The sequence below is a fragment of the Cibotium barometz genome, chromosome 26, assembly GCF_041138505.1.
Source record: "Cibotium barometz isolate CiBa-2024 chromosome 26, ASM4113850v1, whole genome shotgun sequence".
NCBI classification, from domain to species: Eukaryota; Viridiplantae; Streptophyta; class Polypodiopsida; order Cyatheales; family Cibotiaceae; genus Cibotium; species Cibotium barometz.
In genome coordinates, this window is record NC_141071.1 from 4,898,763 (window position 1) to 4,913,162 (window position 14,400).

Consider the following 14,400-nt stretch of genomic DNA (forward strand, 5'->3'; position numbering starts at 1 on the left):
TGCATGCCTTATCTACCTATTCATGTCGGTACGTTATACATAATACATATGCATAAGGCTATATACATAAGGACATATGCATTAGCCTTATGCATTAGCCATATGCATAAGGCTATAAGCATAAGACCATATGCATAAGAGTTTTAAGTATTTATATTTTTTCTTGGATAGATGGCAAATAACTTGCAGCACGATGTTACACGTGAAGGAGGAGTTGATATCCCAACAATATTTGTAAGTATATATTAGCCTCAAATTGTATCTTATCTTTTAATTAAAGAAGGTTATCTTAAATAGCAACTTTCTAAAATATTCATTTGTTTGTATGTCTATAGCTTGAAGCAATGGACCGCCCCTCTACGCAAGATGAATATAATTTTACATTACAACGGGGTTTGGAAGCTCTATTTGAAAGGGTGCAAGACAAAGGATATATTGTTATTACCGAAGAACATGCTTGGCAAGCATGACAAGTACATTCCTAAATCCTAAACCTCTTTGTTTTTGCAAAACTGATTTTCACTTGTGATGTTTTATTGTGTTTTAAGATCATGTAACTAGAAACAATGGTGCAAATGTCCAGGCAAGAAGCAATGGAAATGTGAGAGAGGCGAAGGGGGTGGAGCTACAAGGAACAATAATAATCACAATGCATGAGATGTAGACCCCTTTTTGGGTTTCTTGAGGTTTTTGGGCCTGATCTTGATTAATCTTGTGGGAATAGTGGGGTTGAGGCTTGCTTTCTTGGATTTGTAAGTGATTTTTGGGGAGATTTATTCAATTTGAACCAAATTTTGGAGCGTTGGACCAAAATTTGGAGTGGGTAGACCAAAATTGGAAAAAATTTAAATTAATCACCTATTAATCACTCTATTAATGATGATTATGAGTTTGTGCTTCTTCCTCAATCTTTTCGTCACCATTGCTCCTAAATCTTGCACCTTTCTTGCTTCAAGTTTCAATTTCTTGGTGACTCGAGACACGTGAAGTTGTGATTGCCGCCATAGACGTTCTAACATCCTTGGGTTGCGGCAATTCTAACATGTTATCTTCATATTCAATTGCCAATTTGCAGCATGCATCAAGAGTAGCTACCAGGTAATCATACATTTTATGGTCTGTAACCCCTCTCCTGAAACAAGGTAACAATTGATCATCTGTCAATCTTTCCCGAAGTTTGCATCTTAAATTCAAGTGTTTTAAGCGAGAAACATAGTCTCTCATAGACTCATCTTCTTTCTGTTTGATGTAATGTAGTTGGGCCATAGGGCTCCATCTATCACCACTACGTGGTGCAAAGCTAGGCACAAAAACATTTTTTAACATAGTGAAGTTAACCTTGTCCTTAGGCTTAAGGGTTCTGAACCACGGATGAGCTTTTCCCTCTAAGGTCAGCGAAAAAGCATGTATCATGGTCACATCACTGATCGGTCCGCAGGTTTCACATGTATATTCAATCTACATGCTGGATAGGATCCCCATCCCCAGAGAATTTTTAGACAAGTTTTGAGATGTATGAGATTTCATCTGGGAAGGTCAGGGTTCTAGAGTAGAACCTAACTCCCTGGCCATCCCCCTACCCATCTCAGCTGCAATATTTAACAAGTCTACCCTTGTGGCTACATTAAGGTCCATGGCTGGATTGTTTCTAAGTCTCTGTGGGATTGCTCCCCCCCTTCCTAGACCTCGTCCCTATCTGTATTGGCTCTTCTAGGTATCTCAGGTTCATGGACTGGTCTAGTTGTGGTACCCTGGTGGGATTCACTAATAGTGGCCTCTGTGCATCTTTGTGTAATTAAGAGCTCCATGTCTTGTAAGAATGTAGGGTGATTGATCATTAACTCAATATCCTTGGTATAGAGTCGGTGTTCTCTACTTCTATAGCTGAGTTACCCTCTTCTTCTCTAGTTGCAAACCCTTCCTCCATCCTGGATTCCTCGTTGACGCATTCCAAGTTTGGAATTTCTCCATCGCTTCTTCCTGTTTTGGAGAAGGTTAACACTTCCTATCTCCTTTCTCTCAGCTCTTGCCCTACGAGTATCAAGCTCTTGTTTCCTTAAGCTCAATTCTTAGAGTTGTCGTTCTACCTCACTTCGTTGGAGGTCCAATTCTATTTCCTCGGTGGTGAGGGAAAGAATATTTGACCCATCCTAACTGCACTTTCCATATCTCATCTAATTCGAGGGGTACCAGTATTTGACAACCTAGAATTCAACGTTTGAAATGGTCCTTCTTGTCTTGGACTGAGTCTAGCGCTAGTTGATGTGACAAACCCATGCCCGGAGATTGCGCTTCTTCATCGTGACTAGTTTGGAGACCAAAAAATCCCCGAGTGATCCCATTGGACTTGGTTGGGGAGTGTGGTTTATCTCCTTCCCCAAACCCAGCGTATCTCAGCCCTTCTTCCATGGATTCTTCACTACTGGTTTCACGATGGTCAGGTTTCTCAAAACACTCAAGTGTGTGCTTGCAGAATGTCCTGATCCCACACTTCTTTTTGGTAAGAAGTTCCTGGATAATTTGATGCACTATCGTCAGGTGTAAGATCGTCTCCGATGAGTTTTCTAGATCTTAAGTGTATGTATATATAATTTGATAAGCTATTAATTAACCCAATTTAATTCAATTTCCGATTCTATCGTAGGAGGCATGAATTAGTAGAGAATGTTTCACGTCGTTAAACAATAGGACTCGGTTCACGTCGTGAAACAATGGTTCACGTCGTGAATTGTTTTCCTGCACTTTCACGTGCTCATCAATTTTCCTCCTTAAGATTAAATTCCTTCTTTAGCCGACCCTCACAGCCTTAGTTTTGTCAATCCATCGGTTTTGGTCTTCATGTGAAATAGTAGGATTTCTTTCACGTCGTGAAACAAAAAGTGTTTCACGCCGTGAACTGCTTTGAAAATGGTTCACGTCGTTCAAGTCTATTGCACTTTCACATGCTCCAATTTTTAGCGGGTTGTACCATGTCAGAGGTGTCAGGATAAGGGTTTCTATTTTTGGAATGTAATCTCGTGATTTCTGGTGAAAATCCCGGCATTGATTTTGTGAGTCTCACGACGTGAAATTGCAGGAAAATGGTTCACATCGTAAACAACTTCCTGCACTTTCACGTGGAGTTTTTCGCATCGGCAATTTGTAGTCTTGGGTGCATAATACTTATCCAAATGATGAAAATTAAATTGTGCCAATGCTCGGGAATGAAATACAAGTTCCTGGCTCATCCAATGGTCCCTTATGTTTTTGATTTTTTTTTGATTTTTTTGAAAAAAGAAGAAAACAACAACCAACCTGCTTCTTCACGTTGGTGTTTTTTGTGGTGCTCACATCAAACTTATCAAGAGTAACCAATGAATCCTTTCCTAAACTACTTTCCACAACATTCACAGCATCAAAACTATAATTTTTTTCTGAACCACACACACCTTATCCTTCCATTTTCCCACACATAGACCAATCACACTCTCTCATACAAGCATAAAGACACAAGCATCATGAAAGAGACATAATGCTAGAATTCTCTCACTCCTCACTCTCTCACAAGCATAAGGGGGGAGCTCTCAATATAGCACAAAGGGGTGTCCTTTCCATTATGAGAAAATACTTTATATACAATTGGCCCTTATTCACACTTGGGTGTCCAAAACTTACTAACCAAGCCTTGGGTGGTCAATATCTCATAATGTACAACCTTTATAGTGCCTTTATATGACACTTATTAATGTCCTCAATTGAGGATCATGGTGTTAATCCAAATGGGATTAACAATAAGCCACATACACGAGGCTTATGTATTAGGCTTATTCATATGGCTAATACATAAGGCTCATGTATGCAGCTGCTTATGCATATGGTTAATGCATAAGGCTACTTATGTATATGGTTTATACATGAGGCTTATGCATAGTTTTATGCAAGCTAGAAATACATAGCCTCGTGTAGGCTATAAATGCTATGCATAAGCCTTATACATAGTATGTATAAGGCTTATGCATAGTATACATAAGGCCTTATATATAGTATGCATAATATACATTCGTCTTATAAATAAGGCTTATGCATCAGCTGAGTGCTTGTGTATTGGGCTTATGCATGCCCTGTGCTACCTAAGTATGCTGATAGCTACTGGCATATGCATTGACAGGTGTGCTACCTAAGTATGCCAGTAGCTACCAGCATGCATTGGGAGCACCCAATGCATGCCAGTACTGATATGCACCAAGAGGTCCAATGCATGTCGGGTGCTACCTAAGCATGCCAATAGCCACTGGCATGCATTGGAAGCTCCCAATGCATGCGGTAACTACCAAAATGTGTTGAGATTCCTAATATGAAATTGATCATGGTGATTAGCAACATAGAGTAAGCATAACTAAGGTGGATTATACCACACCAAAAACTCCATGACTAGAGAGAGAGAGAGAGAGAGAGAGAGCAGCACACTCAACAATCAATTCTATTGCATATGCTTGTAAACCATACAATGAGGCTACTAATATAGATAGTGATTGACCCATCTTCTTTATATGTCATCATGGCATGTGGAAACTCCTTTTCCACATTCTTTTATGTGGGTCTTACCATTCATGCAATATCTTATGTGGCATTCTTATCTTACCATAATATCTTGCACTTCTAAGGTGCGTTCACACACTCAATCAAATAACCCGTTCATTTTACATTGCACATTTCAACACCTCTCCTCAATGTAAACTTGGGTGTGTGCATACAATCTCTCCAATCAATTTGACCAACTCACCTCTCACCCCAACAATTTGGCATTGCCAATCTCAACACTCCCTCTCAATGCAAATTTTATAGGATATGCTAGTTGAGAACAATTCAACATCTCTAAGTCATCTTGCGTTTTACCCTTCATTATACATAGTTATGGTTCGCATCAAGTATTTTACTAATAATTAACACTTGATACTTTTTTAAAATTAGTTTAATAGTTTATAGTAACACATGATCAAGTCTCTTATCAAATTAATGTGACAGAATTAGTTTTAGCATTTTAAAAATAACATCTATGTTTTCATTTAAAAAAATGCCCATACAAATATTTATGCTTGTTTTTTTTAAAATTGTCTAAGGACTTTCTAAGGCGAGTCTCTTTTTTAAAATCAAAATTTAGGTGAAGTCTCAAAAATCTGTTAGAAATAAGTCTCAAGTCCAATCCAATTTGTTGTTGTCATAAATATAGAACTGATAAACTACTAGGAAAATGTAACTCAAAACTAATATTGGGTCATTTTGTTCATGTATCACATCTCATTTGAGAATAGGAAATGATTTTTTTAACATATATCTTGAATCAGAGTCAGTTGTATATAGAATTTTATATTATGTTACCACCAATTTTTTAATGATCATGGCCGTCATGGTGTTATTACAAAATAAATGCACTAGGTATTCTCCTTTAGATCTTGATAATTTCTTGGCAAATCTTCTTTCATCTCTATTTGTTAAGATCCATGAGTATTTCCAATCATTAACAATTAAATTATGTATTTATTTTAGTATAGAACATTGGTTAGTTGTTTTGTTTAAATTTAAAGTGTCTCGGCGGATGGTGAATATATGTTGCTACATTCCTAGCATTTTTTGTTGGAATCCTTCTTAAATTGTCAAATGATATATCCTCCTTATCAAAAGGCATCAATACTAGAGTCAAGGCTTCTCAAATGGAACTTTGTTGTAGAAGTTTCTTTTGTTTGACATGTAAAATATATGAGGGAAATGTTAGGGACATTATTAACAAAAATGTATGATGTCACTTGAGTATGTTAGAGAAGATTATTTTCGTGGTTATACTTGCAAAATATTTATTTTTTATTAGCTTCTAATCTAGTTTTAACACATGGGTGTTAAATATTCATACAAGTATGCATACTTAAGGGTGGTGATTTGTAACATAAAAGTAAGCCTACTATTTTATTGCTATCTACATCCAAGTGACATAATATCAATACCGTTTTCTTCTTTTCCATGCTAGTGATGTTTATTTTATATCTTTCTTTTCCATACTAATGATGTTTATTTCATATCTTTCTTTAACAACCAATTTAAATGTGTTTTACGTATTTTTTTAGATAGTAAATCCTTCAAGGCCAAGTTGCACAGCTAAATAGCAATATTATCTTGTTGTTCGATCAAAGATTTAGAGGACTACCTTATAAACCAAAACTAAATATCTCCCTTGATGTTTGAAAGTGTTCCTTTGTGTCATTGTTATTCCTTTTATAAGCTTCATTTATGTTCTTGAAAGTCTACTTTTAATGTGTGTGATCTTCATTTATGTGCTCTAAAGTAATTTTTATATGTATGCATTAATTTGATGTAAACACTTTTTGATTAATATATTTTTAAATGTTGGGGATGAACTTGTTTTATTTTGATGTGAAGTGCTTTGTATTAACATCTTTTTGAAAATTCTAATGCTATATAAAATATGCACGATATACTCTAAAAGATAACTTATGTTATTTTCATGTAAAAGATGGAACATAATATGTTGAAAGAATCATAATTTTGAGACATTCTTTTTAACTGCATTTGTTTGAAAATAGTGATTTCTTCAAAGTTTTTATGTACTTATTAGTGTCCTCTTCCATGTCATTGTAAGCCCAAAATTTGTAAAGCGTATTTGCAATTATGAAACCCCTAGGGTTCCTTGAAAAAAAGCATCCACCTAGCCACCAAATCTAGAAATATACGGCATTGGTTGTAAGAAGCCATATCAACATAATGTTATAAATGAGGTTCTTTCATATTTTCTTATTTCCATGTACCAGAGTTAAGGAGTATTATGTGAAGAAATGAAGAACTCAAAAGTATTATAACTAATGTAATCTTAGAATTAAATTTTGTTAAACTACTACTTTCATATATTTTTTAAATTTCCATGTGCATGCATTAATCTACATCGGAGGTAAGGAGTATTATTTGAGGAAATGAAGAGCTCAAAAGTATGTTGATTAATATAATCTTCGAATAAAGTTTTGTTAAACAACTACTTTTAAATACTATGGAGTGATCACTTCAAACTTTTACTATTGAGTGGCCACTTCAAACTTCCTAAAAATCTTTTCATTGTTTGGTGCTACTTGAAGGAGCCACCAACTATCATCATTTGGAGTCTCTTTAAAAGCTAAAGAAATAAGTTTCAAACTTTCATTTTGAATGGCATACATGCTTGAAGTGCTCTTTTGTGAGATGTGAGCTTTTTTAAAATTTGAGCATTCGAAGGCCTTGGTGGATTTAATCCATCTCATCTCTTATATATATACTTTCCAAAAAGCTATAAAAGAACAATATCTACTTTTCAAAAAGCTATAAAAGAAATATTTATATATATATTCCAGAAAGCTATAAAAGAACAATACCCACTTTTCAAAAAGCTAAAAAGATATAGATATATATATAAAGCTATAAAAGAACAATATCTACTTTTTAAACATCTTACTTTTATTTTATCTTACAAATGGATTTTTATAAACTTTGACCTCAATCCACTATATGAAAAGTTAATTAGATACCCTTATTTGGATTTTCCTATCCATGTTACACATTCATGTATTGAAATATCTCAGAAGAGAAATATGATTGTGATTAAGAATTTTCATTTTTGCATGATGCAAGTGTTTGGATTAAACAAAATTTATGTCTTATTCAAATCAAGTGTTGAAAGTATTGGATTAAACAAAATTTATGTCTTATTCAAATCAAATTCATGATGCAAGTGTTTGGATTAAACAAAATTTGTCTTATTCAAATCAAAAGTTGAAAGTATTGATGGGTTTCTCTTATAGACATTAATTGGTTAAACGTCATCAAATATTGGATTAACTTGAGTGTAATAAAAGAGAGTAAAGTTATTAATTAGCTCATAAATAAACAAGATTGAGAAAATACAACTTGTGCATTAAAATTACAATCAGCAAGGTTCTTCACAAAATAAAGTGAAGGCAAAAATTGTAAGTGAAAAATACATCAAGAATAAAATTAAATTATGTCGGCTAGGGTAAGGTTCTCCTGGTGATGAATTGGAGTTGAAGCAAATGATATAGGCATGGAAGCTCATTGGAAATACTTGTAAGGTCAAGGGTTCTCCAAGTGATGGATCATACCATGGGCCAGGCTTGTGTTTGCCATAGTCCCCTTGTCGAGAGATGTATCTAAAGGGTTTGCATGGCGTTGACAAGTTTAGAGGTGCAGGTAAATGTGTTTGTGTGTGAAGTCAGATGGGAGAAGTGAAAAAAAAAGTGATTCCCATAGTGAAATATGCAAGTGATGTGCATGGGCAATGGGCAGCAGAAGGTGTGCCCATGTGGGTGCCCTTCTCCAACACAAGAACTTCTCCAAGGTGTGCTCGTGTGGGTGCACTTCTCCAACACAACTACTTTCTTTGAATCTTTTTTCTACTTTCTTTGACATTTACTTAACATCCCTTTTCTTAGGAGGGAGTGAAGCTCCCTAGCTTATTAGAGGCATCACAATGGATTTACTTTCTTTGACATTTACGTAACATCCCTTTTCTTAGTTATTTAAGAGATTAGTAGCTTTTAGAGGCATGGCAATGGATTTGGTGCATGGTGGTGCTTGTAGCTCTACAAGGGAGTTGGGGAGCCTCTGTGCCTCGATCGACTTGGTGTCGCCAAGTGTGTGGGCTTTATTGATCTAGTTCATGAGGTCTTCAATGGTGGTTTAAAAAGATAATGAGAGATGAAAGATTCACACATTATGAAATATTAAAGGGTGTACATACAATTATATTTGGTATGATTGATAACTATCTAGCTCTTGTGTCCACCCACCCTATGTTAAGTCCTTTTGGACCTCATCAAACACACCACCCTCCTACACTGATATTAGACTACACAAGTGACTATGGGTCATGATGTTACTTTTAAGTCCTTTTGGATCCAATCAAACACAACACTCTACATTGATATTAGACTAAACAAGTAATTGTGGGTCATGATACAACTTTTAAACACATCTCAGGTCATTTGGATCTTACAAACCAAGGACGTTGTTTCTCACAAATATTTCCCTCTACTCCAAACCTATTTAAGCCATCTCCCTCTACCTTTAGTATAGTCAATATAGGAGTATTAGCATGCACCTATACATGTACCTTATTTAGTTGTATTTAAGCCATCTCTTACAAATCTATCTACACTTGACCATGTCTAAATCCAGACCTATTGATGTGGTCAAACACAAGGCCTCTCCCCATAAAGGGGGACTTACAAAATAGAGTTAGTCTCAATACCCATGATGGTGTAATAATAATTCTAAGGGTGCAATATTTATATAGAGTTGATAGCTCCTTTAGAAAGTCAAGCTATTCATGCCTACTCCGTTGGATTTGTTATTTTAGTAATTAGAAGTGATCATGATAATCAAGACATGATATTTTTTTTAGTAATTAGAAGTGATAATGAAAATGAAGACATGATATGAAAAGCTTATTAGGACTGTACAATCATCTCAATGAAGAGAGAGAGAGATTTAACTATAGTACTATTTGTATCTTTGTTAAAATATGGTGGAGAAGAGTTTGAGTGACTAGATTGAACCATGATCCTGGCCTTTTCCACCTCTTGTGCATCCAAATATAGCTTCACTCTTTCCATCAACATTTCCATATTGGAGTGTCTATCTACATTAATTCTGAGTTTCAACTTCAAAACTAAATTTCTAGGACTCATTAATTTAGAGGACATGAATTTCTCAACACATAATGGTACATGATAAACATTAAGGTAACTGATTATTATGGACACTATTAGGGATGAATGAAGCATTATGAGTGTTTAATTATTGACTTTGTTCTATAATACTACACATCAACGATTATGATTATTAACTTTGTTCTATAGTTTTGAAATACTAGTAAGAACCACTACAATGATTAATTAAGATAAGCAAATGGAAACCAATAAACTACTATGTAATTATATCTTATAAAGATGTTAATGGTAGGATCTTATACATATGCTAATGTTATAAAACAAAGATCCTATATGGGTGAATAGCTTGAGCTCTATGGAAATGTTATGTACTTTTAGCTTATAAAGATGGTAATGGGTACTAGGATCTTATACAGATGCTAATGTTATAAAGATCTTATATGGGAGAATAGCTTAAGCTCTATGGAAATGTTATGTACTTATATCTTATAAAGATGCCAATCATATACATCAAAGATCTTACATGAGATTATATTGTAGGCTCTATGAATTAAATACAGTTCATTCATGAGGGTGTCTCTTAGGGTTCATGACATAAGGTAAAAAGGGAAAGCCCGCTTATATATAGGATTCATGACATACGACAAAAAGGGAAAACCTGCTTATATATATATATATATATAGGAAATGTGAATACTTCACATGTGGGAGGAAATTATCGTAGCTTTAGCAATGCATGGAAACCCTAAGGCTAATAATTCATCCATACTAATGTAATATGGAATATTAACATGGTTTCACCTAACTAACCAATTGCAAGGCACTTTGCCATCTTACCCACATGTATATGGAAGCCTATGTAAGACAGTGCTCGAATTATAAAGTAGTCTTACCCTAAGCTTAATGCAAGATGAAAAAGTAATAAACTTCATGTACATAGTTGCTTTGCAATGAATAGAATCTATGGCTCTAATACCAATGCAATGAAGGGACCTAGGGTATTGCACTCATTAGCATGGAGTACACACATGTCGCACTCATCATAGGAAGTAGCACCTAGACATGGAAAGATTGCCATGAATCGATCATGAAAGCTTGGGCATAAGTTCCAAGAAGACAAGATGTCTATCATATCAAATGATCAAGAGGATATGAAAAAGCTACAATAGCCTAGAGCAAGGCCACTTAAATAGTGCCTGAAAATTTTACACTAGCCAACAATATGCCCATGCCCCAAATCTATGCTCAAGGAACTCAAGGTCCATGTGCCTAGGTCCAAACCTGTACATGTGTGCATGTGCATATATAACTGCTTCATTACAAACCATCCCCTCCTACAATGATTTTGTCCTTGAAATCGAAGGGTTCGTGCACAAAAGACACATGCAAAGGCTGAAACATCCCCACCTACAATGATTTCATCCTTGAAATCAAAGGGTGGTTGTGCACAAAACACACATAAAGGCTATATACAAAAGCCAAAAATCACATCCAAAACTGAATGTCAATGTCATGGAAGACCAACACATGAGCCATATGATCCCTGAGGTCAAATGGAAAGGATAATGGACTCCCGTGAGACAGTGAAGCTAATGATCCAACCACCTGGATCAAATGGAATTCCAAGCCATGTGAAATCCAAGACATTGGTTCTCCAACTGCCTGGGTCAAATGGAAAGTGTAGAGAACCAATGTCGATGAGGTAAAGCTAGATGTGCCCTTGCTTGGATCAAAAACAAATCTGAAGTGTGAAAACTCTAAGATAATGGCTCCATGGGCGATCTCGCTTAAATAGAAAAGATAAGGAACCACCATTGAACGATGAAGCTAGCCATGTATCCTCTAGAATCAAATGGATGTGCATTGTACACAACTCGGGCCTCTGAAGCCAAATTAGAAATAGTACCATTAGGGTGCATTCCATAAAACACTGAGCAACACTACAGCAAATGAAGAGCATAGCTGCGTGAATAGCCATTGAAATTCCAATGGATCTATAAATGGAAAAAAATATTCATGCAGCTACGAGCTCGCAGCTACAAACAGCAGTAAAAACCAAATATACAATAGCGTACATAGCTGCACGCACAATAATGCTTATAGTAGCGTATATAGTTGCACGCGGCTATAGTCGTGTATTGTCTACAGAAAAAAAGGGATAGAATAGGTGAGATTTGTGGGGATATGTCCCCACATCACTCCCCTAGTCTGTCCTCATTTATTTTTTTAATCACATTATTTAAACACTAGTTAATGACATTTAGGACAATTAAACACTAAGTACTTAAACACTTAAAACATAAAAATTAATTACAATAAGCCAATTTAAAATAAAATGGATTATATTACAAATTTTAAATTACATAGTTCATTATACCTAAATCCTAAAGTACATTTTGTTAAGCTCGCTGCACTAACTCGACAAGCTCAGCACCACGAGCATTCTTTTCTTGTGTGGAAGAGAAAAGACAATTTTGCCTCCACTATGTGATTACTTTGGAAAGATTCTCTTACTCTTTGTTGATGTCATATTGAGTGCACCCACCACGCTCTTGTAGACCAGGAACAAGATCTACAACATACTGCTTTCTCCAAAGAGAAGTGTTGTATGCATCTTCATCATTTTGGTACGTGAGCAAAAATAACATATTATTGTTTATCTTCATTAATGTTTCAAGTATAGACATTGAAAATAAACATGTACAAATGCATTACATTGATTAAGCATTGATGGATGCATAGGCTTAAAAGCATTACTGTATTACTACATATAGCTTAAATGTATTAAGCATTAAGCATATGGCTTATGCATTAAGCTTAATGCCCTTATGCATAAAGCCCTTATACTTAAGACTCTATACATATGGCTTTATGCATAAAGCCTCTATGCATAAGGGATTTATGTATAAGCCTTAAGCGAGCCTTAAGCCTTATGCATAATGCCTTAATCCATGAAGCCTTATGCATGAAGCCTCTATGCATAGGCTTATGCATAAGGCATTATGCAATAAGCCATTATGCGTAAATGCTTTATGTATGAAGCCATGTGCATAAGACTTCTTGCATCAAGCCCTTATTCATAAGGATTAAGCCTTATGCAAAAATCCCTTATGCTTAAGTCTCTATGCATAAGGCTTAAACATTATGCTTAAGCCTTGAGCATAGAGGCTTAATGCTTAAGTCTCTATGCATAAGGCTTAAACATTATTCTTAAGCCTTGAGCATAGAGACTTAATTCTTAAGCCTTGAGCATAGAGGCTTAATTCTTAAGCCTTGAGCATAGAGACTTAATGCTTAAGTCTATATGTATAAGGCTTAAACATTGTGCTTAAGACTTGTGTAATGAAAAAAAAACTCTGAAGCACTTGGGGGTGTACCATAAACAAGTAAAAGAAATGAACTACGAAAGATAAGTACTGTTACCTTGAGAAGAAGATAAGTAGGCAATGAATTACGAAGTTGAGCTTATGTTGCAAATAATCTACAAGCATAAGAAAATATATATGTTAATAAGCTTTATGCATAAAGATCTATGAATAAGGGCTTTATGTATAAGGCTTAAGACTTGTGCATAAGGCCTTAATCCATGAAGACTTATGCATAAAGCCTCTATACATAGGCTTATGCATAAGGTATCATGCAATAAGCCCTTATGTATAAATGCTTCATGCATGAAGCCATAATGCATGCTACATAACGCTTCATGCATCAAGCCCTTATTCATAAGGCTTAGTCTTAAACATAAAGCGCTTATTGGTATGGATTTTTCGTCTGTCTCTCTGTGGTTAATTGGAGATACCTAATTACCACTATGTTTGTAGCATGGCACTCGGGTGATTCTGAATTTTCCATGTGTAGGACATATGAAATTAGGGATGGCTAGAACTAAGTGTTGAATTTAATGCTTTTGTGATGTTGTGTAACTTTAGCATGTGTTGCTAATGTGTATTTTGTTTGAATGGACAATCTAAGGTTGGTGAGATTGACAAGTTTTATGCTTGTAAGCCGGTTTGGCTGAGACATGATGGCAGTGATATGGCATGAACAATTACCAGGAAGGTTCTCATTTTTGATATTTTGCCGTAGTATTTACTATAAGATATTTTGTATTATTGTTGGCCACCCACTTTTATTATACTTGGGTGTGGACTTATTGAGATTGTTGCACGTGAATTAGCCCTTGGGATTCTTTATGTATTTTTCCTTTTGTGGTTTAGATAGGAAGGATTTATCTAAGCTTGTGTTAGAAGTAACTCCTATTTTTGTAAAGGGTAAGCCCATGCATAAGCATGCAACTATTTTTGGCATGTGGGCTATTTTTATGAATTAAGACATAAATATCCAAGAAGTGGGAGGATGCCAACACTTCTGCTAGAGAGAGAGAGAGAGAGAGAGAGAGAGAGAGAGAGAGAGAGATTCTACCCAATACTGTGTTCAAGGTGATGTCTATTCTATTTCTTGTTTTTTATTTTAAACCTTTCTCTCACCCATCTCTATAAAACGTAGTCGGATTGCCATGGAGGAGATTCCTTAAAAGCTTTCAAAAAACTATAGATTAAAGCTTTCAGACAAGCTTTAAAAAAAAATATTAGTTAAGCACGGTATTTTTCCAAGGCTAAGAAGAAGCTTAATTATAAGATCTTTAAAAGCTTTATATATATATATATATATATATAAAGCTATGAAAGCTTATATC